This window comes from Hippocampus guttulatus, chromosome 4 (assembly GCF_054856545.1).
Source record: "Hippocampus guttulatus isolate MCC_2025c chromosome 4, RoL_Hgut_1.0, whole genome shotgun sequence".
Lineage (NCBI taxonomy): Eukaryota > Metazoa > Chordata > Actinopteri > Syngnathiformes > Syngnathidae > Hippocampus > Hippocampus guttulatus.
The window spans coordinates 23,900,360-23,927,126 of NC_141264.1; the positions used below are offsets into that span (position 1 = coordinate 23,900,360).

The 26,767-nt window shown below is 45.4% G+C and overlaps 1 protein-coding gene across 1 annotated transcript in view; it reads right to left on the minus strand.

Moving 5' to 3' along the window:
• Positions 1–26,767, minus strand: part of plxnb2b (plexin b2b) — a 178,955-nt gene that overhangs the window by 125,273 nt on the left and 26,915 nt on the right. The window contains exon 2 of the mRNA XM_086108318.1: positions 11,018–11,141. The gene's annotated coding sequence lies outside the window, so the exon portion shown is untranslated. The remainder of the gene's footprint in view (positions 1–11,017; positions 11,142–26,767) is intronic.

The window sequence follows — 26,767 nt, forward strand, 5'->3', positions numbered from 1 at the left end:
TGATTGTTTTGAATTTTTTTTAAAATAAAAATGACTCAATTGATTGAAGATTAATTTTTTTTAATCGATTAAAAATAAAAATTAAAACAACTACCATGAGGAAAAATACCATTCAAAATATGTGGAAGTAAAACTAATTTTGAAGGAATTTATCGTATTTTCTGCACAATAAGGCACTTTGGAGTATAAGGCGCACCTTCAATGAATGGCCTATTTTAAAACAGTTTTCATATGTTGGGCGCACCGCATTGTAAGGCGCATAAAATAGAAGCCGCAAAAGTGGCTGCGGATGCATTATACATCCACCAGATGGAGCTACGCTAAAGAGAATACAACACAATACAGCTTGATTTCTAGAGAGTGTTCACAACCACTGCAGCTGTTACAAAGCGCTTTACAGAATATTTAAAATACCACGCACAGTAAATCTGAATATTGATCCATATATAATGCCCATCGGATTATAAGGCGCACTGTCGGCTTCGGAGAAAATGGAATGCTTTTAGGTGCGTCTTATAGAGCGGAAAATACGGTAAATCGTTTGAGTACCTTGTAGGGTGGTATAATGAGTTGTCCCATTCCGTTAAAAAACATGCCCATCTTGAGATTTGGCCTCAAGATGGGCAAATCTCCTACAGCGCAGAGTTGCAGCCCCTTTTTATATACAAAAAGTCAAGCACAACCGGGTAGAAAAGACTGCATCATGATGTCAACTTGTGCCCCCTGTGAATTCCAGGTGGGGAAAGCCCGCCGAAAAAGTTGTTTTGAGAACAGCGTTTAGGAGAGTCAGGCTGGCACCTCTGTTCAGTGTCAGAAATTCCCATAAATCAAGCCGAGTTTAATTTTGCGTTGGCGCGAGAAGCCTCTCTCTATACGGAGTTATAAATAAGAACATTTCCATCCGGGAATGAAAACATCGCCACGCCACAAACTAGCTGTAGTTATTTTTTTCTCCTCCGTACATTTCCGACGCTCCCCACTCTCCAATTTCCCGCAGTCTTATCTCGCGGCTTTGACAGAGTGATGTCTTCAGCCAAAATCACCTTGTCTGCCGCGCTTCCCCGGGAGATGGAGTGCCAGCCATGTAGACGATTCAATCGGCGAGAAGTGAAAGAGCAGATCGCAGACAATATGCCGCGGCCCCGTTATCCCCCGCCCTTCCACCTACCCCATCCGCCATCCACCCATTCCTCGCTTAATGCGCGCCACACCGGGCTCAAGCTCCCACCTAATGGCCCCATAATGTCATTTTACGCCATGTTCTTGCTTTTTTTTTTCTTTTTTTTTTATACTCACTCTAAACGCAAGTATGTCACAGAGGCGCAATAAAAACAGATCTATTTCTTTATTACTCCTCAAGAAGCATATAAGTGAGGAAAATAATGCTCTCTCAGATGTTCTACACTGAGCTAAACGCCCCCCTCCCCATACCCCATGCTGTTCCCTCAATACCTAATGGCCGTTTTATTATAATCAAATGAACGCCATATCCTCACCATAAATAGCCTACTTAAACAGTCATTTTCTTGTATGAGGGTCCGTCAAAGAGCAACATGTTTAAAGGCGAAACTTCGCCGCCGCCTCGCAATCTCGCTGCATACCATCTTGTACAAACGCGGCGGGTTTTATTATCGTCCGGGGGAAATGTCGCCAGGCCGCATTGTCACAACTAGCAGGGGAAATGCCGCGCAGAAGAATTCCACTCGAGCAAGGGCAAGTTATTATCCTCAACTGGGAATCATTCCCAGCTTGGACCCTATATATCATCTGCTCGCGCCACGTCATTTACACAAGTATGGAGATCCGAGGGAAGATGAGCATGTGTGTTGGAGGGGGTGTGTGGAGGGAATGGGGGGGGGGGGGGGTCCAATCTCTCACGCCGAGGAGCCGAGACAGGCAGGGAGACATGCTCCGAGCTCCGTCTAACCTAAGGCGGTATCCGTGGATGAAATGAGAGGATTACATCGGGTATTAGAAAACCTGCTAAGATGGTTGATAATGCTGTTTACGGACGACCGTCACGCCGATTTGCAGCCGTAAAAAAATTTAAAAAGTCAAACTGTTTGGCTAGTGAAAATATGGTTGAAGCGTCGATGTCATAATCCCACAGAAGCGAGACAATTTCCAGAAAAATAAGCCGCAAGGCAAGCTAACTTTATTAATGGCAAATTTCATACACAAGGCAACTCAATGTGTTTCACAAAACGTCTAAAAGCATGAACGAATAAAACATATGAAGACATTCGCAAAGCAGAGTACAAAAGTCGCTTATTAAATTGACCAAAACAATGTACGGAGACAGATCAGGCAAGTCATACAAACCTTTTTTTTTTTTTTTTAGCATCCCCTGAAACCTTAGCCCCTAAATAATGTAACGGCATCCTAAAATATTGGAAAATGAAGAAGAAGAAAAAAGAACTGATCGAGATTCAATAAAACTGTCTTCTGTATAAGTTCAGTAAAAATTGTAGCTACCAGTCAAAATGTTTGTGAACAAATAGTTCTAAAAGACCAAATGCAAACGTATGGTACTTAAAAGTTAAATACAACTGAACTGCAGTTAAAAAATACACCACTATGCAACTCGAATAAATACGATCAATTCAATTCATTTTTGAATATAAAAAATATATTTATATATATTTTTTTTTTAAAGAAAAAAATGAGGCGCACAAAATGGAACTCAATCACTCAGCCAAAATCTAGTGGGCAAGTTTAATTCATCAGAGCCTATTTACGGTGTCTAACCAGGTGCAGCTGTGCCGCGGTGGAGTTCAAATGGGCTGAGCAGTAAATTCTTTGGTGTCAGAATGAAATGTGGTGCTGTGAGGAGGCTAGGTATCTACTTGAGCGAGGCGTTTATTGGTCAAAGTGGACAATGTGAATTCATCTGAGAGCTCGTTTAAGTTTTAAAGTCTTTCATCACCCTTATCTAGGAGAGGGAGGCATTCCATTTCTTCGGATGGACAAGAATGGAGATGCCTGGCTGGGTGCTGCCATTTTGGCTAGCAACAAAAGTTTGTGCTTTGCAGTTAGTGACGACTTTACTTTTAGGGATGCATTTATTTATCCAATGTTGACTATTAGTTTTCAGGCAATGGAGAATTTATCTCTGAACGCGTATCTTAACTGCCACGTTTGGCCTATTTTAAAACAGCAAACTGATTGAGGGCTGAGAGCAGAACCCGAGCAAATTCTCAACTGCGCGCATGACGATGCCCGTCCTAAGATTTCGGATTTCTTGAACATATTCTCGTTAGTTCTCTCGGAACATCTGGACAATTTTCCTCCCCATTCCGCAAAATGATAGCTGTGTCAACGGCATTGTGAATAATAGTCATTACTGGCCGTACTTCAACGTCATCACGCTCGCTTCGGCCCGCTTGACAGCTCGGTCGTCATTACCGACAACTACTAATTATTGGCTCCACTTGTTTATTTATTTTGCTCCCGTTGGGATGATGGGCTTCTTTGACGGCCCCCGCTGAATCGTTTTCCCATCGTTCTGCTTTCCTTGACATTTTGAAAGGTGAGTAAATGCAATAATTGTCAGCCTTTTTTTCTTCCCAGTCGGCAGGGTTATTGATAACATCGGCGGCGGCGGCGGCGGCTTTCATCTTCTGAAACTGTTGACACGTTGTATCAATATTCCTACTTTGAGTGGCGAGCGACGCTTCGCCTCCAAAAATAATGAAAAAAACGTCACATGAAAGCAAAGTTTTCGAGATCAAGTGCGACCGCAGACAAACACGGCCGCTCTCGCAGATGTTTTCCATCAATGCCGGCTGCCAAAGCGGCGTCTGGCCATACTTGGGGGGAGAATGAGGAATGGGAGGAGGAGTGGTGGGGGCGGGAGGGGTGTGGGGGGTGATCTGCAGGAACCTGGCAGATCATTGCAGCGGAGATTCGCATCACCTCAGATTTTTTAGCCATGATTGTCAGGATTAGGCTAGCAATAGTACGCCTGACCGACAATCAGGGACGATGGTTTCCACGGCAACTACAAGGCTACAAGCAATGACCAGCTACTTTCTTTCTCCATATAATAACAATGATACATGATACCTTGACATACAAGTGACCTGACTTACAAGGTTTTTAAGATAAGAACCGTCTTACAGATTTTTTTTTTTTTTAGCTTTGCCTCGCTTTATTTATAATGACGTCAATTATTGATTTCTTTTCCACAGTTATATATTTCCACATAGTTCACGAGAGTGGTCCAGTGGTTAGCGCATCGACCTCACAGTGCAGAGATACACAGTTCGATTCTAGCTCCGGCCTTCCTGTGTGGAGTTTGCATGTTTCTCCCCGTGCCTGCGTGATTTTTCTCCGGTTCCTCCCACGTTCCAAAAACATGCACGATTTGCTTTCTCGGGCCACATAAAGTGATGTGGCGGGCCGCATCTGGCCCCCGGGCCTTGATTTTGACACCTGTGAATTAGACAATGATGGCAAAGCACTTGATTTTAAGTCCCCTACCCTCGTTCCCCCAACTAAAAATGATTTGCACGACTTTGGGGATTAAAAAATATTTCACATGGGGTCCATCACAGATGAAAAGTTGAGAACCACTGGCTCTGGTTGACCATATTTTGATGATAGCAACAGTTTGGAAGCAGCAATATGTTGACGAAGAGGTTCTTGACAAAGAGGAGGCATTGCACAACAAGCTACACAAACAAATAAGATGCACAAATGCATTTGCATTCCACCCCCGAAAGTCAAAATTTAGACAACGGTTGTGCGGAGGCAGCTCATGTTTGCAAGGGTCCGAAGAGGCGAAACGTACGAGGCCCCCGAGGCCTGATCTGTTCCAACTGTGCCCTGGCAAGAAGAAAACGAGCAGCCCTGACAGCTTGGATAGTCACAGGAGGCCATGGAAAACTGCAGGGCAACACTATGGACCATGAATGCGGAGGGAAAAAAAGGGGGGTTTGGGAGGTTTATATTGGTTTGGTCACACAAAGACGTGACGTTTTGATGTGTGGCTCGCTTTTATCATCTGAGGCGTATTTTTGAGCAAGTCATCCACAGCTTATTTATCACAACACTCGCTTTTGGTAATGAGGAATTTTGAAAGCCTGACAATGCATTGTTCATTCATTACGACGGCAAAAAATAAATAAAATCAAAGAATGACATCGTCAGCAGGGAAGAGAAAATTGCACAATAGTTTTTATTTACTTTGAGCGTGTTGGATGAGTTTTGCACTCTGGGGTGAAAAGTTGAATTCCTTTTATCCGAACCCAAAAATAGAAAGTTAAAAAAATCTTCAATATTTACACGTACCCACAAATTTTGTGAGTCAATAGTTTTTATTTTATCCGATTTTTTAAATGTTTCCCTTTCTTCAACAAAAAGCATCTAAAAATTTTAAGGTTTTTTTCCCCCAATAAACCAATTTTTTTAAGTGCACATTTTTATATACATGATTTTTTTTAATTATATTTCTGTTTTGTTTTTAAGTAAAAAAGCCAAAGTACAGAATTTGGAAATATAAGCTTTTGTTGAAGGATTATAATTGATCGAAAGAATAAGTAAAGAAATTACAAATGAATTTACAAATGTTACATTTTTGTTTCTTTTTTGTTTTTTTAATTTTCCACTAATGTACCTTCTAAAAAGTCTAAAACGTTTATGGTGAAGATTTTTCTTGTTTTGGTCAAATTTAAACACGTTTTACGTTTTCCTGTTTCTAAAACCCCAAAATGTGGAGATACATGTTATTTTGTCGTAAAACGCAGATATCTGCTTGGTTAAAAGCGTATGTCTGTCCATTGTTATTTGCAATTCCCTCACAAAATAATTTGAAAGACACGCCGCAAAGACATTACAGGGCCAAACTTTCTCAGTGACAGCCACGGCTCTGTGTGGAAAGTCTCCAGAATCAACATCAAAGTCAATAAGCGGGTCAGCTCCACACAGGGGAAAATCTAAAATAATTTGACGACAATAAACACAAGCGGCGTCATGTTCGTTGTTCTCGGTGCGCCTCTTGGCGTCGGGGTTGCGCTCAGGCAAAGCCTCGCGGGAGCGGTGATTGACACCTCCTAGTCCTAGCAGACGTCGCAAACACCACGTCGTTACGGTGACATTTACGGCATCTTCTGGGATGGGAGACGAGTTCCGGGGAACAAGAAAGGAATCATGATGATAATCAACTCTAAAAATAAAGTGTGAGAATGTCTTATGTGTTGGGGTTTGGGGCCGCTGGGGTTGCTTTAATAGCTCGAGGCAAATAATCGGTTTGGTAGAGTCAGAATGGAAGGGTGGGCAACTATGAGCTCCAGGAGAAACAAATAAGATCTCAACGGAACTAGCATATATATATATATATATATATATATATATATATGTATGGCACTCCCACTTGAAGTTTACCGTCAAATTAAAATTTCAACAAAGACACATCTATTTCAAACAACCACATCGTAGATTTTAGTCTGCTAGCTTAACGCTAATGCTAACACATAACGCGAAACGCCATCAATGGACGGGGTTCAATAACAATCTCTTCGCTGCGGTGTTATAACCCTTCAAGCAACGGACGTTAGAACACAATCGGTGGCGCAACACGTAGGCTGATAACGTAACAATACTCTATCGTCTGCAAAGAGTGACTGAATATCACCGCTGAGGAGCTGTGATGGGGTTTTTTTGTCTCCTACGTAATGACCGTCTGTTTTTACTGCTCTTCTGAGGTTATAAAGAGCTACCGTGGGGCTGCTTAAAACCAGCAAAAAGATTTCACATCAACCAAAAAAGCTTACGTCTGAAGTAAATTGGCAAAAGAAAAAAAAAATCAAATGCTATTTCTCCTGCGTTTATCATGCATTTTAATTCGTTTTGCAAACAGCGAATAGAGCTTCACTTATTTTTATTTGACTTCTGTTCACAAAAATGGCGACTTCACCCAACCGAGGGGCCAACGAAGGGGATTTGCGTACTGTCAAATCTTGGACTGCCGGGGCAACAAAGGAGCGACTCAAGAAGAAGCCTATTCAGGTTATGGAGTAGATTTGAGTGGTCATCAGCCATCCTTCTGTGCTCCGAGTGGAATATTGGCGACTTCCCGCCGCCGTCCTCAAGTTATTAATCAAACACGCTCGCCATTTAATCTTGAAGATGAGCAATATAACCTACGCAATTACAGGTCACAATTTAATTTCTTCACCTTTATATTGCACTCATCAACGGTGGCTTGTCATCTCGTTGGAGTGAAATATGGACAGAGGAGCACTTGCACGGCCGTTCGTCTGGAAGGATTTTGGCTGCAGTTAATTGCCGGGGATCTTCCTTTAACGAGCACCAGCGCGGACCCTAATTGCTTGCACTCCTTAATGAACAAGCGCACGACGTGCTGGGCGGCGAATCAACAAACTTTTGACGTCATTTTGTTGAAGTTATCGTGCTCGGGCTCTAATTGGACTATCGCACCCTCAAACACAAAGACAAAGCGCCGACTGTTCATTTCTCGACTGCGTTCTACCGGCGAGCTTTAGGGCACAGGGGAAAAAAAAGAGTTGATCAAAAACATTCAACTTTAACCAATGAATATTGTCAATATGACGATAGTCTCTGAAATGTACATCTTTCATCTCATTACAGTGTCGTCCGAGTACTCCTGGGGAACGTTCCACTTGTGAGCACAATTTAAAAATAAAAAACAACAATCACAAAAACAACTAAAACCATCTCTGTCATAGCCACTGTGTGGTCCACGGAAGACAAGATAAGAAATTGGAAACAAGAGGAGCCACAACTGCCTTAATGCGTGGAAAAGAAAGGGGGTGGCGGCGGTGGGGAGGGGGTGAAAGACTAATTAGAGGCACCCCACACACCACAAAAGTGTGATGTAGCGAGACCATGACTAGGACTGTGGGGAGATGTGAAATAAGAACTGGCGAAGATGATGTGTTTTGTTTGTATTTTGTGCGGATGTGTGTGTGCGTGTGTGTGTCCTGCCGAGTGATGGATGGGCGATCGTGGTTAATTGCCTCAATCCCTCTGCGGGCTCACGTGGAGCGAGTGGGCCATGTCAAATTAGGTGAAACAGGGACAACGTGTGGCGCGCGGACCTCCACCTGTGTCCTGGAAGGCTCATTTTATACTCTCCACGCATATGAACGCGCATTTGGATGAGGGATGGAGCCATAACGCTAGCTTTTTACCCGTAACAAAAGCAAAGTTGGATTATTGCCACTAATGTGTCCTTTCTTTTACATAGAGAGCCAGGATGCCACAATCAGCACCTTAATTGGCCCCACCAACATCCCAGTTGAAGTACACGCGTAAAACTCAACATGAATCCGTTCGGAATGCTAGGCGGACGCTATTTTGCGCCACCCCAGATCCCCGCAAGCTACGATTAGCTCGCTAACATGATGCGGAGCCGCACTTTCGCTTCGCGCCCAAGTGTCAACACATCACACGTCAATAATCGTCACCCTTGTGGCAGCCCATAAATTACACTTCTGATTAGCATCGTTATTTTGAAACGAGGACGGAGGTGAACGACGGGAGAAGCCAAGCTAATTGCTAATTTTTCATGACAGACATGCACACGTGAAACACCAAAATAAGTGATTGGGCGACATTGTACGCTTTGTCACAAAGAGTGAAACCGCGTTAGAATGGAAAGTCACCAACTATGAATGGCAAAATAACAGGGAAATTGTATAAAATTAACATATAGCTACATAGGACAGAAGTAGCACATCACCACATGTTAGCTGAGGTGACAGGCCTTAGGTGAAAAGTATCATCATCTAATCTGTATTATATGATATAACATAAGGTAAACTTGATATCATATCAAAAGGTGGCAATTGGCAACGTTTCACCAATAGAAACATAAACGCTAGGGAAGAGATTTGTAGGAGAAGAATCTTGCACTATTTACATTTTGAGCGTGCTGAACTATCGAATCCAATAGTTCAAAAATGTTACCGGTCTGTTTACAAAACAGAGTGCCGATTCAAAAACTTTACTTTGGAGGTCTGATTCATTTGATTTCATACCCTCGCTACCATTGAAAACGGAATCAGTAAAGGCTAATTCATCCATCGCTACAGATGGATGCAACAAAGGCAGACTGACAAGTCGGATACTTCAGGCTGCGACGCCATTACAAGGTTGATGCCATAAATACATTAAACTCAATATTGAAGCCATCTTTAAGTAACGATTATGGTTCTAGAATAACATATCCTATTTCACAACACACTGCGATAACTGCCCCGCGGTAATGTACCTGACATAATCTAAAAAAAATATATGGACATTCAGACAAATTGTGATGCAAGTGGATTTCAAGAGGGTGGCGGGGGCTGGTCATGGATGCATTTGAAGAACAAGACTTTACACCGGGCCCCTAATCTGAATGGCTTACTCAGAGACATTTTCTGACATATGGTGCGAAACAAAATTTCGCTTGTGTGTGTCATTTCACACTTGATGGCTGGGAGGGGGAGCACTCCAGAGACCCAAATATTTGTACGCGGAGCAATGACAAAGTCAGTTTAATTGACGATTGGTCATTAATTGCAGCTGACATTTTTTCAGGAAAAAAAAAAATAACACCGTCGCATAAACGTCTCTATAATGCAGTGATCCCCCATCCCCTGTGCCGCAGTACATTAATGTGACATGATAATCAGACTTGCCTGGGGAAATTAACAAATTTCACTTAATTGGTCTGAAAATGATGATTTACCTACGACAACTAATGTACTGTATCTGTCAATGCCAGTGACATCTATTGACACGCAGAATAATTCAACGTTCTTTCCTGGGCATACCATCGGAGAGCCTAAGTCATGGCATGCACACACTTGGTAAATAAATGTATGAGTACACCGGGACGAGATCAGCATTCTTTCAGCACACTGTACAGTGTTTGCCACGCGACGTGGCCATTCACCTACCGCGCTGCATGTTCTTTTTTTAGTCATTTTAGCAAGTGACTTTTTATTTCTTTTCTCTTGAAATGTCTGTGATTTGTCTGTTTGTAAATGCATTTTTAATTATGCAAAGCACATGTATGAAAATAATATAAATAAAGGTGCCTTGCCTTGTGTTGCCGCCGCCTCGCAACATCGCTCCATTTTTGGGTGCGACATATGTACCGTGTTTTCCGCACTATAAGGCGCACCTAAAAGCTTTCCATTTTCTCAACCGCCGACAGCGCGCCTTATAATCCGATGCGCCCTACATATGGATCAATATTCTGAGTTCTTGAATGTAGTATTTTAAATGTTCTGTAAAGCGCTTCATTGCAGCTACAGCGTTTGTGAAAGCGCTATAGAAATAAAGCCGTATTGTTTTGCATTGTATTCCCATTAGCATAGCTCCATCTAGTGGATGCATAATGCACCCGCAGCCACTATTGTGGCGTCTATTCTATGCGCCTTACAAATGCGGTGCGCCCTATATTTGAAAACAGTTTTAAATTCGGCCATTCATTGAGGGTGCACCTTATACTCCGATTTGCCTTATAGTGCGGAAAATACGGTACTTGTCTGTCAGAGAAATATAGTGGAATTATTGTTTTTATTCCAGGGTATTTTCTTGGTGTGATGCACTCACATCTGGGAAAGGAGAGCCACAGTTGTCAATGTGCTTGAAAAAACGGTGTCTTGTTTGAGTTCCCAAACAGCAGATTGTAAAATGAATGAAAATTAAAAAAAATTCAAATACGCTAAATACGGTCTCTCTACATCATACATTTTTAACGAGCACAGGTGGGTCTGGAACTGTGTATGATTTTTGTGAATTGTTTTGTTATGGGTGTACCATGTGATTTTCTACTGTATATTAAAATGAGGAAACGCGGCCGTCATGCTTGTTTCCCGTTTATTCGCTGTGATACTCGAATACAAACGCTGGAAGCAATGGGAACACTTTGCAAGAATCTCCGGTTGTGAGACATCACACGGACGCAAAGGAAGGACACTCTGAGGACAACACACGGGCTGTGTAAGTGAAAATAAAATGCGCTGTGGGTGCTACTCACTCAGGGAGAGGCTGACGTCGGGCCAACCCTACTTGACACTTCAATCACCGGCAGCCAGAGCTCCGGGCAAACTCGGTCCAATTAGTTGGACGCTGCCGCTGACCCCCGGCTTCATTAAGGGTTTCTGCAAGGAGAAAGGGAGGAGAGGATGAGGAGACACGGTAGCGGTATGTGAGACACACTCGCACATACGACGCACACACAGGAGGGGGTGAAGCTCAAGGTTACAGATAAACCCAATCAACTTGTTCACACCGGTACTCCCGGGGGGCTTACACCCAGCGCTGATGGCGAGGAGGGCTTCGGCGCGATTGAGTGCAGGGGTCACCGTACAACCCCGAAGTACAAGTACCCCCAACCTCCAACACAGGTGTGACTCTCAGACACGCAATTACCAGGCTGAGAATGTGCTTTTTTTGTGTGTGTGTGGGACAGAGACAACAAGCCATCAGAGGGGGAGATCAAAGGCGTGGGAGCAGAGGTGATAATGGATAGCTCAGAAGCGCCCGCAGAGCTGCACAAGTAGCAGCGGGAATGTTTCACTATGCTCTCCATGTCAAAAAAAAAAAAAAAAAAAAAAGACTCGTCAAGGGAAGAAGTACCAATCCAAAAAACAACATGTCGGATTTATGACATGCTTCTTATGACACGATGCACTGGGGAGTACAAATCTTTGCGGTCTGGGGAGCAAAAGTGTGCGTGCGTTCGCAACAGTGAACTGCGGACGCGTCCAAATAAACAAGGCTATTTTGGAAGAAAAAAAAAAAAGTATTTTTTCCCCATGGATTTTGGCCTTTCGGCAATACGCACATACATGGTGCCTGCCAAGCATCGTTGGGGAGCGCGGGGCAGTCCAAACATGTTGTTTTGCGGACAGTCAGATTGCAGCAGAAATTTAAAAAAAATAAATACATTTAGAAAAAACATTTTCATACAAGTTTGAAAAAAAAAATGCAGTAAGGTGTCTAATGCACTTATTGAATTGTGATTTACATGCACAACTTGTCCTCTGTGATGATCGTGGTTTCCATAAATTACAAAATTGGCGTAGTACGAAGCAAACAAGATAAAATACAGCAGGGGCCTCAGAGTGCAGAGGTACCGGGTTCGATTCCAGCTCCTGCCTTCCTGTGTGGAATTTGCATGCTCTCCCCGTGCCTACGTGGCTTTTCTCCGGGTACTCCGATTTCCTCCCACATTCATGGCAGGCTGATTGAACACACCAAATTGTCGCTAGGTGTGAGTGTGAGCGCGGTTGGTTGTTCGTCTGTGTGTGCCCTGCGACTGGCTGGCGACCGGTTCAGCGATTCCCCCGCCAACTGCCCGAAGAAAACTGGGAAAGGCTCCAGCGTGCCCCGCGACCCTCGTGAAGATAAAGCGGATCAGAAAAAGGATGGATGAATGGATGGAAAATACAGCGGAGCCCAAAACACCAATCATGACTTGGCATCCAGGATCCACCATGCTCTTGTTCAGATGACATCAACCATCAACATGTCACAAGCATGACCACCGCAACAACAAATCACGGATGACTTTGACCTTCATGTCAACATACGAACAAAAAGAGCCACACAAACGAATGCGTTCCTCCCAGTGATCGCGCTCGGCGGTCGTCACGGTAAATCTCTTTTTGCGCCAGCCGATGGATGGAAACCTCAAACGCCTCATCTTTTGATTATAGCACTTCGATCAGGCTAAATGCAATGTTTGCGTGGGCTTTGTCACCGCCGCGGCAATTGCTGTTGTCGCGGATGGCCGGACAAGCACCGGCTTGGCCTTTTATTCAAAACGAGCCGAGGATGAAATATCAATGGGCCCATTGATGCCATGAATTGGAAGGGAAAGTTCACAAATAAAGTGGAAGATTATAAGACGGCGGGGAGGGCGTTGGGGTCATATGCTCTTCTCGGAGCAAGAGGGCGTATTGATCAGTTGAGATGTACGGCTTCCAGCCATTTATCACAGGTTTCTCGGACCGACAGAAAAGTTCGATGCTCTGCTTGCTGAGAAGCTGCAACTTTCTACATCCATAATGCTTCAGAGTAAGCCCCGCCCCCGGACATGAGTTCTTGTCCGCCGAGAACCTGGATGGTACTTTTATTTCTAAAATGTTTTTGCACGTGACCATTCAATTGGACCAAAGAAAGCAGATAGCATGTGTGGGAGTGCAGAAGGGGACGCTGCACATTGGGCAGGTGGGGATCATCTACAATGAGATGGGGTAGTGGGATGTCAGGGTTGTTTTTTTTTTTGGGGGGGGGGGGAGACAGGGAGGCCAAAGAGCGACAGAGAGAAAGAGAGTGAGAGGCGAGTGATGGCGACAGACTTTGAGCCAGAGACAAGGCCCCGATGGAGCAATTACAACAGCTCCATAGACGGTGTGCTGAGCCCCTAGGCACCGTCTTAAATGGCACACTGCCCTGCCACGCACACACACACACACACACACACACACACACACACACACACACACACACACACACACACACACACACACGGAGCCTTAATAAAACAAAAAGCCATCCACACATCCTGGATGAAGCAAAGCGGCAGAGGAAAACATGAGAAAATCCAAACCATCCTCGTGTGGGAAAATTACCACCGAAGAATTTTGTTTAGGCCCGATGTCAAAGTACAGCTAAAACTCAAACGTCGAAGGTCGGCATGCGTTCAAAGCTCGGCGGCGCTGAAATGGTCTGCGGAAGGCGCCGACAACCTCGAAAACGGTTTCTCAAGGCAACCGTTGACACAATAGCGGGTTTTGTTTATGTGACAGCTTCAAGTCTAAACAAGCTTGTTCACACGGCCCGATACAAAAATGAGCACAAATGCGTGCCAGGGCCCGGAAGAGGCAAAGTCACCTGACAACGTCAAGGAACTCAAACTACAAACTGCCGAGATTTATTCACCCGCTCCTTCAAGACAAAAGTCACCAAAGCGAGACGATGTCTGAGGGCGTGCGTTCACACGGTCACTACAGCTTGGCGCACTGTGATCAATGAAGCCAGCCAGACAACCGCTTTCGACACCAACGAGCGTGGACAGCGAGTCTTCTGTTGCTCAACCTACATTTCTCATTCCCGCCTCTGAAAATACCTCTGAAGCGGTCAAATTCACAGGCGGACTTCATCCCCCCCGCCCCCCGAACATTACACGGGGGAGGGGAGGGGGAAATTGAATCAAGAGAAAAGTTCTCGCGCACCGGTATGCACCATTGATTTCCTATTCTCTTGGAAACATTTAATGAGCTTAAATAGGAGCCTCGTTTGACACTGCCACGGCGACTCGTCGGGGGCCTCCCGGTGAGAGGAAATCGTTCAGCTGCCGCGACGGCAACCGAAGGCGGCGTGGGAGGAGGAGGGGGGGGGGGGGCGGAAGGAGGCGGAGAAGGTTGCCGGCGGGAGAGACGTGCCAAATGAAGTGACGTGTCGGACAGATGTTGGATTAGGCTCGGCGTGGTTCTTAATGGAGAGGAAGAAAGCGAAGGGTGTCTCCGGCAAATGGAGTCCTCGTTTCTTGCGTACAAGGCTGACTAGTTGTTTAGTTGAGAGGCACTTAGACTCACAATCAGCACCCCCTCGGTGAGTGACAGCTTCTCCTTGACTGCTGCACTTCACCTCATTATTTCCTGAATGACCCCCTTCAACCCCCCGGTCCCTGCCGATGGTTGTTTCTTCAAGTCCGCATAGTTTTGGCAACACCCCCCCCCCCCCGCCCACCCTCGCCCGCCTTCAGCTCAGAACGGGGGTGGCTATTGTCGCTTGCGAGAATAAAGTCCTGAGGTGCTCGACTGCACTGAGCCGTTGATGAGGGCCCAGTGGGGTGGGGGGGGGGGCAGACCTTTATGAAGCCGTCTGCTCGAATAAATCCATTCACTGGATCTGCCGTAGCAGCACGTGCATCACCGGGGAGGGGTTGTTGGGGGGGATGGGGGGGGGGGTCTAGCCTCCCCCCAACCCTAAGACATTGGGTCCCACCACTTTGCTGTCTGGGAGAGTAAATTCACAGGGCGCTGCCAGATCTTTGCAAAAACATCATCATCAGAAAAGAAAGAAGCACATTTCCGTGCGCAAGTGCGGTCACGGTTCTACTTTTGTGTTTTGCTGATGCAAATGATGCCAGGAGTGAAAAATAAAAAAATCTATCAGACGGCTACTTGCCTATTAACTCAAAGCCACAACATATTTAAGAGTTGTGGATTTTTTTTTTTTTAAAGAGGATTTTAAAGCGCATGTACTCCCAGAGCTGTTCGACTGTTCTCGACGAGGTGTGCAAGATGCAAGGCCTGCTATCATAATTACATGGTAAAATTGCCCCCCCCCCCGTGTCCCCCAAGTGTGACTTTTTTTTCCCGCCACACAAAAAAAGTTTTAATTAAAAAAAATAGTCGTTTTGTACAACCTACAATTAACGATCTAGTGTGTGCCGAGCTAGAGGTTGGGATTAAATTGCTTTCAATGGTCTTTGTTTTTCTCTGAAGCGGACAAAGTTTGGGATTGGTCGCTTAAAATAAATGAGCTGGTCTGCGCACAGAATGCACACCAAATAAGGCAAATAAGCATTACTCGCTGTATTTATTCTGTCTTTTATTGTTAAGCATTATTTAGATGTCTTTTATATGATTAAATCTTTTCTTTTAAAACCTTAATTTGGAGGGCATCGTGGAGCAAAGTCCGGCTTGGTGGGAACAGCCTGTGACGGGCCCTATGCTCTCCATGTCCACTGCGCCGCAGTTGGAAGATGGAGGACGAGCCTCGGGCTTCTCTCGGGTCGGCCGAGCTCACAAAGTCTGGACGGAACGGAGAAAATGTTTCTCCAGACGCACTCCAAACGTCTATTTGTGTGCGCGCGGGTGTTTGGGTGTGCACTTCCATAATGTCCCAATACTTTTGCCTTGGTGTTCTGAAAAGAAAAGCCACAGCAGGCATGTCGTGATTACATTGGAGACATTTTTGTAAAAGATGGCCGGTGGTCTACGAGGGCCTCTCGATTGTCATGTAAACTAAGAAGGCGGAACATGAGCCGTTTGCCGCTTGCCAAAAACTGAAATACGCACTTCTCGTTTTGAAACTAATGTTTTATGCATAATTGCTCTTGGCAATTATTGAACACCCCCCACCCCCACCACCACCGAACCCCTCCAAATCCAGCTTCCAACTCTGTCAAACACACGAGCTGATTTAAAGCAGTGTAACATTCCAGTGGCGTCTGGTTCTGGTATCAGCGAGTCAGGAAGGAGGAAACTCTACACGGCCACAAGCTGCCTCACCATCAGCATGTGTGCTAATCGGCCGTGTTGTCTTTGCTTGTAGCAGCGTTAAAATATCAATAATGTATCTATTGCTTCTTTCCTGGAGGGTTGTGTGTGTAGGGTTTTTTTTTGTATTTATTTATTTTTTATATTGAGTGTCTTTTATCCCACAGGTGGAGCACACAAACCCACCGCACTCACTTCCTGGTTGTCTGCCGATCGCCGGGCCACTCTGAACAAAAACACGCACACGGTGCCTTGAGCAAGCTCTGGAATTTAAGAAAACGCAACACTATCACCTGGGGCCGCCACTCAATAACTCATAAGGTCTGTCGGATTCAAACCAGCCCATCACAATGAAGAATGAAGCCATTTTCATGAACGTAACTGGCATATTCAGCAACTTTGAGAGCGGTTGACCGTCAGCTTCAACCATCTGGTGCGCAAACGGCAAAAAAGCTAATGGCAAAAAAATAAACAAAAAAAAAAAACAGCAACAACTGAAAAACTGCGGGAAAAAAACCTAAGACATGCCTCAAAATGTTGCTCCATTAACCTGCCATGTGGGAGCAAACCAGAGCACCCAGAGAAAACCCACACAGGCACATGGGACAACGTGCAAACTCCACACAGGAATGCCGGAGCCGGAATCGAACCCTGCACTTCTGTGCTTTGAGGCCGACGCACTACCCAGTTGACCACCGGCCCGCCCATATTATGTATCCATATATAAAAAGTTCACATTTTTAAGAAGACAGATGGAAAGTTAAATTAAGATCATGATCCTGCATGAAGACAGCGATGGGATCGCCGCATTCAATTGTACACCGATGCAAGGTCGATTTTACGTTAAATACAAATACACTACGCAAAAAAAATATATACAGTATATATATGGGATATTTGGCTTATGGGAGAGATTTCAAAATGAATCTGGAATGCGCTCCAACGTTTCCAGGTGAATTTAATTTGACCTTTTCTAAACTTTTTAACGCTTAAGTGCTCCACATTGCAGTACTTTTTGCACTTGCTTTTCTCCCACAAAGAGCTGAATGGCAACCATTTTCTCTTTATTTATTTATTTTTTCATTTTCAAGGATTTCTAGTTCTATGCCTTTCTATGGCTCTTCCAGTCCCTTGATACCTCCATTGCAACCCGCTGATCCAACTCAGGGACGCTGCAAGCCGAGTGGCCACTGCTCCCCGAGAACTACCTTTGTGAAGCCCCACCATGGTCACTCGATTAATTTATTACGGTGTCGTCTTGGTCGAACAATCTCAAAATGTGAACAACATGATGTTGAATTAGACCAATCGGAAAGAAAACGGAAAATCTATTGAGCAGCGGCGCTGATGGACAAGCAAGCTCAGGGTGTCGTCCGGCTCCAGCACCACCCCGCAACCCTGTTCAGGAGAAGCGCTGTTGAAAATGAATGTATGATTTTTTTTTTTGACAGGTCATCCAAAACAATTTTTAAAAATTAAATTACAAAATGAAATTTTAAAAAAAAAAAAAACAAGTATATGAAACGGGTCGAAACAGTCAAAATCATCTTCAACGATGGTGTCCAATTCTGACAGATGGTCTTATGACACATTCAAAGCATGAACTCAGAAACTAATTCAGCAACCAGAAGACTTTCTTCTCGAAAAACTGCTTTAGTTCGCTAAAGGAATTTGGAGGCCGGCGTGTACCCAACAACAGTAGTTCACGGCTCCATATATAGCCTGTGGAGAAGCGGCCATTATGGAAACTGAAAGCTGCATTTCATAATTGCGCTGTGCTTTTTACCCCCCCTCGTGAAATTGCCTCTCCAGAATATATTCGCTCGCACTTTAGCCATCGCTCCTTATCCCTCTTGTCCGTACGAGAGGGCTATTTTGACAGGCCGACTGCCTCTCCTGATGCAATAACCGCCGTCCATTTGTATCCGAGCGGGGAGCATTAACGAGACAAAGTCATCAGCCGGCGCAGGAAAGGCGGCATGCCCAACCGCCAACTGCTTTTATCACTCTCCGCTACAAGGGCCGACCATTAGGCCACAATTAGCACAGTGGACACTTGGAAAGAAAATAACTTCATAAAGACGTATGGTGAGCGAGCCGGAAGAGATTAAAAAAAGACTTTTCTTTTTTTGGAGGGGGAAGAAAAAAGAACTGACGAGACAAAGAGTGCATAAAATGCTTCTGAATTAGAACCTGGTTGAAGAAATACCATCAGTGGGAAGTGCTTTTTAATTCATCTTCTTTAAAAAAGAAAAAAAAAAAAAAGACAAGAGTGGTGTGCGCACCAGAACTAATTATCTTCCATTCTCGGTGGGAGATCAAAAAAAGGTACTGCACAACGGGAAAAAAAAATGGCCATGAAAAAGCCTTTTTAAGTCATATAGAACAACGGTCCCCAAGCTTTCCGGTTTAATGTCAGACAATATTTTCAGGAACCGCCCTTTTATGATGTGGCGGATAAATATAACCAAATAATATGATATGACCTGCATGAAAATGGTGCTATTTTCGTAACATAATAATAAACACGAATCATGACACAAAGAACGTCCTATCTGGCCGCAAAACACTCAATGGGCACTATGGTAACATTTAAACGCGCCTTCAAAATAAGATACACCGCAAATACAAAGTGCATGAAAAATACGACTCACCATCGCCACATTTGGTAATTTTTCAAAACAAAACTGATTCCGAAATGAATAAAATGGAAGTCATATCAGTTATTTATTCTTTGTGCGGCCCGGTATCAAATGACCCACGGACTGATACCGGTCCGCATCCCGAGGCTTGGGGACCACTGATATAGAACACATAGTCTCAAGTGCCTTTAAGGGGCACAGACACGGAACAGAACCACCAAGCCGTTCGGACCCCATTTGCTTTGTCTCATTAAATGAGCCAGCGACAGATCGAATTATTTATTTGACAGATATCTTTATTCATCAGATACTGTATATGAATATAAGAGGCAGTTTTCACGTGCTCCAATGCTCATCCGTTTTCTTCCCAGTCTGATTAGCAACGGCAATCCTAAAACGGGGACGCACATTGGAGATGGAACGGTCACGGGAAGCTTTCAATTCCCTCTCCAGATGAATTTATCTTGATTCACCGTGAATTGTTTCGCATTTGGTGCGGCTCCTTAGCGTCTGATATAACCATAGGAAGCAGTCACTTTTTTTTTTCTTTCACAGTTATAAGGTTCCGCATTCAAATCTCCGCTCTGTGTGGCGCCCACGTGTTTTTCCACTTGGGATACTCCGGCTTCCTCCTATATTCCCAAAACATGGCTGTTCGGTTCAATGACGAGACCGAATTGTCCATCGTTGTGAAGCTGAGTACGAATGGTTGTCTGTCGATAACGGGCCCTGCGATGGGCAGGTGACCATTCCTGGTGCTTTTTATTTATGGACCTTTTAAGGACTTTTGAGGGCTAATTTCACAATTTTTAAGGACCTTTTCTCCATTCGTAGCTATATATGTTATATAATGAAAATAGGCCTTTTCCGACCCAATCACGGAACTCCGGCTTGTCCAGCCACGCCACTTGAAAATAGCATTGCCCCGGCATACAATTACCAAATACGGTAATTGTTTGCAGAGCCGGCAACCAAACCATCCATTCGCTGCCCCAGCATGGCGTCGATCTATTGTTGTTCCCCGAAATGACCCGAAGTGATCACGTGATCATCGTCGGAACTGATCGGAGATGGCGGGAAAAGCAGAGCGGAAACCGGCAAGGCATGTAGCCCGACAGCAGGGTTTGAGGGGGGGGAAGGGCGCCAGGCGAATTTTTCGACAAAACTATTGATTGGAAGGGTGGGGGGAAATGACACACAAATGAAATGAACATGGCAGGTTAATTTTTAAGGATTTTTATTGATTTTAGAATCTTTCCCTGAAAATTAAGGACAATTAAGAACATTCTTATGGATTTTTATTAACTTTAAGGACCCGTACGGACCCTGTGGGATGTGTTGATTTTTGGTGGGCTCAGATCGCAGGCGTATTCGTTTTAGCTGGAAAACCACACTGACCAAAGAAAACCGAGCGTTTCTACGGACTGATGTTTTCAGTCGCAGTTACTGAATTTTGGGCCGGTTCATCGTGTCCACCAAAGTGCCCCCGAAAGCACCGTAAGAATGCCGAGTTGAGCGAGTGACTGCTGATAGGTGGAGACCCGTCAAGTGAGCGGCGTACACGAGTAAATCAAAAGCAGCTTCAGGTGGATTTCTCTTGACGGCAGCCTCTTGAAATCCCGCGTATTTATGGGTTGCGGGTCTGAGAGTGGCGTTCTCATGGTAGTAATGACTCAAAGGTTGTGAAGGCAGCACTGAATATTGCCGAGTCTCCAATAAAAATAAAAAATAAAAAAAAGACTCCAAGGCCGAGTCTTAAATAAACAGGCCCCAAGGCCGAGTATACCGTGAACCATAACTCACAGGGTAACTGGAAGAGGCACGGCGAGTGAGAATTGTTCATCTATGCAAACGGCGACACCACCGACGGCGCCACACAACATCTCCGGACGTTAGTCCGCCCTTCGGAATATTGCGGCTCACGTCGGCATTGGTATGCAGGTGAAGGCTCGGCACGCAGACAAATTCTTTCCCTCAGGACTGTGGGAAAACAAAGAAAAATGTGCGTCCCCGCGGTTATTTATGGCAGGCTGGCTGCGGGCAGACACCGATAAGGCTTTAGATCGGTGGAGGCTGACACGCTGTGATTATCTCCTGCTGCTGGGACGGGCGGGAGCGTCCATCAGGGCCAGACGGGCCGAGCGCGTCCATAAGCCCGGCTGACTCAATTGTTGTTCGAGATGAGAACGGGATGATTGACTGACCTTAAAACAAAAGTGTAAAAGTCTCCTCGTACGCGCTGCCGTCCGGCAACGTATTGTGATTCACGTCTAGAAAATGTTCACCAAGCAAGGACAAATCACTCTGACATATGCTCTCTCTCTCTCTCACACACACACACACACACACACACACACACACACACACACACACACACACACACACACACACACACACACACACACACACACACACACACACACACACACACACACACACACGCGATTCTGAGAGATCTGAGAATCCCACTCAAGACCCAGTCTGTCTTCTTGGCAGGTTCAGGACTTGAAACCAATCCTGCACCCCGGACAGAGTTTCAGCCAGCGAGGTGGAGGTGAGGGAGGAAATGAGAATTGGAGGAGGGGAGGGGGGGGGGGGGGGCAAGAGAGCGGAAAGAAGCGCATTCTTTCTGCTGAGAGCCATCTGGAATTGGAAGAGGTAAGATAAACAGTGACGTGAGCCGCATCCCATCTCCCTCGTCCACCAGGGCCGAACAGACACGCGCCCGTGCACAATGCACCGGCAACGGCACGACTGCTAGCGCCAATCTTGTGCCAAGCATTGTCAGGGATTGGGTCTTATCAATCGTTGGCCAGAAGCGAGAGGAAAAACAAAAAGAGGGGCGGGGGTGGGGAGGCGGGGGGGGGGGGGGGGGGTGAGGGAACACAAATGGCGAGCCTTCCAGCGACAATGAGAAACACAAACGTGTGACGATGGCTGCGAGCCGCCCGGTCGGCGCGGGCTCCGTTTAATCTGGTCGGGTTCGCTTGATGCATTCTTCGCCGGTGACGAGAGTTTTCGCGCAGCCAATCCCACCCAAAAAGTTGAACTGGTGCGCAGACTTTTTATGGCTTGTCACACTGCTTTATTTGAACAAGTCAATTTGCATGCGCCCGACTGGCGGGAAGAGCTGCAAGGGGGAGGGGAGGGGGGAGGGGGGGCGGCGTTCGCTGCCGCTGAGAGAATCCCTCCATTTTATAAGACCTTTCGCTACGCTGAGGCAATTAAGAGTCGCAGTGGAAATATGATCCCATGTGGGGAAATTGTCCGTGCTTACGGTACAATGTAAAAAAAAAATTAAAAAAAAACGCACACATCTCGTAAAGATACTCCAGTAAAAACCTTCGGGTCAAACTTTCTCTGCTGTGTATCACTGAACTCATATTGAGTCGGGATGTTCCAAACCCCCTTTTTTTTTCTTTTTTTTTTTTTTAGCCCCATACCGATGTGAGTATTCACTTTTTGAGTACTCAAAGCTACAGAGTACTGACACCTCGAGTACTGTAGCATTTCATTTAACACAGTAACAAAACAACAAAACAAAAACCCTCGATATCTGATGCAGATGATTCGCTGACGTGTCAAACTGCTGCGGTACAGAGGCAGCAAATGCCGAGAAGGATCTTACTAAATGTCAGATTTTTTTTTTTTTTTGGTCTGAAGTATCGGTGGCTGGTATCGGCAGGAAAAGCCACGTTGTTTTGAAATGCTTCACATCTGTGTCGCATGCTGCATGAAGTACACCAACTTTTGCCAACTGCCATTCCAGAGGCAGCACATTGTTCCATATGGGGATGACGGAAATTCACTCAAATTGCGTCCACCGGTTTGCATTTTTCATTCGCCTGCTCAAGTGTCTGAATCAAAACGTCACAGGCGTGACCCAAATTTCCAACCCTGCTTTTTTGGCACTCTGCCTCGCGCTGCTCGCACCTTTTGATCATAGCCATTGAAGGAAGACGCATCCCCGAGCAGCTCGACGGAGGCGCTCTCCCTTCAATCCGAATAATAAGCGGTCGTGAGGAGCAGACAGACACTCCAATCGCTTCCCCGTCACCTCCTCCTTGAAAACGCATTCCCCCTCGACCGACTGACTGCACTCCTTTCTAACGGGGCGGGATTTTTTTTTCTTTTCTCCTTTTGCTGATGGCCCAATATGAGGTGACAGACACCCTCCCGGAACGTTCCCCCCCACCGCCCCCCCCCCCCCACCCGTCCATTCACATCTGTGGATGTTACCTGACAAGTCTCATTTGTCAGGCCCTCCCTCCCTTAACCTTCCCCTTCCGTCTGTTAGCCTCGGCCACCTGATCCCTCCCTCCTGTTGTTGCCGCCGTGCCAACAGAGCTGAGGGGCTAAGTCGGCAGGTGGCGCGCGCGCGCATGTATGTGCGTCCAAAGACTGAGACTAAATGGGGCAAAGCCGAGGCGCACACAGGTGGAACTCTCAAGGGATGGGCTGCCAGAATCTCTCCATGGCAGCCCTCGATGTTCACGTCGTACGCACTGTGGTCCTTTATGGGTCTCACTGTTCACTGAGCTCAGGTCTGAAGACTTTATGTGCATTTGGTCAATCCTGAATTGTGATCTAAGCTACCCCCCGTTTATGTGACGCTCTTGCGTCCAGCTACTCCGGCTTCCACCAACAATCCGAAAGCATGCATGTCACGCTGAGTCAAGACTCTAAATCAGGGGTGCCCATTACGTCGATCGCGATCGACCGGTAGATCGCGGACTGCTTCCAAGTCGATCGCGAGGGGCGGAGAGGAGAAAAACGAACAAACAACCGTTTTTGTGCATTTTAGTAATATATTTTTTGTGTTAATGTACGCTGCACCCTAATCATCCTGTCAGTCTCATTTTCACAAAAAGTATTTTAAAAAAATACAATAAAACAGGTAAATCTTTTACCTACGGTGGCGCGTGACCTGCGTCACCGGAAGTTGTTAGCGCTCAGAAGTCGGGCAATTGCAGCTTGTGATCAGAGTTGTTGCGGTATATCTTTTATCGTTATCACTATTCTCATTCGGAGTTTGTTTCGTGTACAATTCACCGTGGACATGGGCAAAAAATAGGAATCTAGAGGGCCGCGGGAAGCATTTTCAAACGGTACGCTTGAGCTACGATAGTAAACAGGCTGCAAAAGTGAGTGGCATGCCTCCGTGTCAGGCTGTTGCTCATCATGGCGTGCGTGTGTATGTGCGTGCACGGTAACGGATCGATCGCGGGAGCTTGGTTGATCGAATAGTCGATCTTGGGTCCAAAATGTTTGGGCATCCCTGCTCGAAATCGTCCATACGTGCGAACGTTTGATTGCATCAATTGGTGCCATGCAATTGACTCACCACCAGTCTGGAGTTCACACTACCTCTCAACCAAAGTCAGCTGAGATAGATTTCAGCTGACGTAGGCCATAACCCTTAATGAGAACAAGTGCTATAGAAAATGTTCTTATTGTACTGGAGCTACTCGATACTTTTCTACGTCGCGCTTCCTCTTCGATGGAAGGGTATCAACGCACTGTTCCACTTTTCTAGGAAAGTGTTTGCACTGGTGACCCCCCCCCCCCCCCCTCCAAAAGGCAAAACACACTTGCGGAGTAAAAAGCCTTTAGAGCAGTGGCTCTTAACCTTGTTAGAGGTTCCGAACCCAACCAGTTCATATGCACATTTACCGAACCCTTCATTAGTGAAATATAAAAATATGTGTGGGGGGGTGGGGGGGTTACAAATTCAAGACATTAAAAAATGCATTTATTAAAAACTGAAAAAAATTAACACAATTTGTATCAGTATCCAATATACATATTTTTTAAACTGTGCACAAAATAAACCAGCCAGTGATGGCCAGTTTGACTTTTGAAGCACAGTTACTATGCGCATTCGCAATTCACACCAGAGTCCAATATGTTTCGCTGAAGTCTTGGAATTAAACTTCAAAGTGACTTTGGCTAAATAAATGCACAATTGTGTATTCTTACCTTGATAAATGCCCTTTGTCTACTGTTATTAAAGACCAGTGAGACTGGTTGGTCCCTACGCCAAGGCAAAACTAATTAAAGGTAGGCAGATGTGTTTGGACACAAGCGTGTCTCTCTCTCTCTCACACACACACACACACACACACAAATATTGAAGCCTCTACACGTACACACAGGCGCTAAATGGGCTTTTAACATGTCCACTGAGCAATTGGTGCCAGTTGATGAGCTGCCACTGCGCTAAGTACGCCAGGTGAGCAAAGACAAATCCGAACTTCAGCGCTGGAAACTTTTTGTTTTGTCTGCCAGAGGCCAGAAAAGGCCCCAAAAAAAAAAAGAAAAAAAGAAATAAAACACCCTTTCCCCTCGGCGCCTTATTATCCTCACGAACACCAGTCAGGCAACGCGGCCCTCTGTTGTTTTTCTTTCTCTGAGGCAGGTGATGATGAGCATTAGCGCTAAGAGCAAGCATTTAATCTTCAGGGGAGCACATGTTCTTGCTTTTGTTGAGTCATCACTGTGAAATTACATTAGACCGCGGACGTACAAAAGACAACTTTCATCTTCTGTCCTCCACTCTGCTATTTCTTCACTGGGAGTAAACAACATATATATATTTTTTTTACCCTGCCCACAAATGTTGCCAAACCTCCGATGGAAGCCCGGCTAGCCAGGTGTAAAGATGAGATGGCGTCGGCGATACGGGAGCGCGCGTCTTCGATCTTCATTACGACTATCGGTGTCATCCCCTGTATAATCACAGCGATCCCGAGGTCAGTCGCATACACCGGCGGCTCTGCCATCGTCTATCCATGGACACAAACACTCGGCGATGACTAATTGCCCATCTGGATGAGCCATTCCCGAGCCCGAATGACAAAGCCCTCGCGGCTGCAAAGAGAGGCTAATGCCTTTCTCGACAAAAGGCTTAGGCTGCATTACCGCCAAACAGGTCTGGGGAAGGGGAGGGAGGTTAGCATATGACCTGGCCTGGACAAGTACGGGCAGTGGACGATGCGAGAGATAACAAATTGTCCCGAGGGAAGAAAATACAGAATGGCTGATCACTAAGACCATTTCCACCAAGTTGGGATCAGCAAACCCGCGATTTGCTTACGTTTGAAAAAGTGCAAAGAGGAAAAAAAAACAAACCCTGTGTCTAGCGTACATTACAAAGCCGCTGTTTCTACTGAGAAGTACGGTTCATTTTGATAAAGTGGCACCGTTGGCTCATTTTGAAAATGAGCAGATATAACGGCCCTCTCTCGCTGCGTTTATGCCAAGCAGTACATTTCAGTTCATTATCGTACACCGCTCTCAGTAACTAACGGCGGTCTGGCTTTCGGTCGATGAAGTGGCACAGTACCGATCACATTACTGTAAACCGTTGGAATATTTTAATCATGGAAATGCAAAAAAAATGCAAGATCCAACATATTCGACAGCTCTTTACTTTTGCGCCAGTGATACCGTTCAGTTCAGATGGTTTGCGTTTCAGAAACCGGTTTGCGTTTAATAAAGCGGAACTGTACAAATCAGTCAAGATGTTACTGTTGGACAACGGAAATGCAAATAATTGTGTTTTGCACTTTCAGTTCAGTTCAAAGCCTCACACAACATTTCTATCACAAAACCTGTTTTGTCTATATCACCTAAAGTCCATTGGAAAAAATAATAATGATAACAACATTGTGCGTGTGTGTGTATATTATATTCTTTTTTTGGGGGTGCAGGGGGTGCTCCTGAAGATCACAGTACCACTTTAGCATACACACAGTTCATTTCGACGCATTCTTGCAAAGGAAGCATATGACTGCATGGTTAATAGGCGGAAAACGCATCCCGATGAACTAACAAATGGGTCGCTTA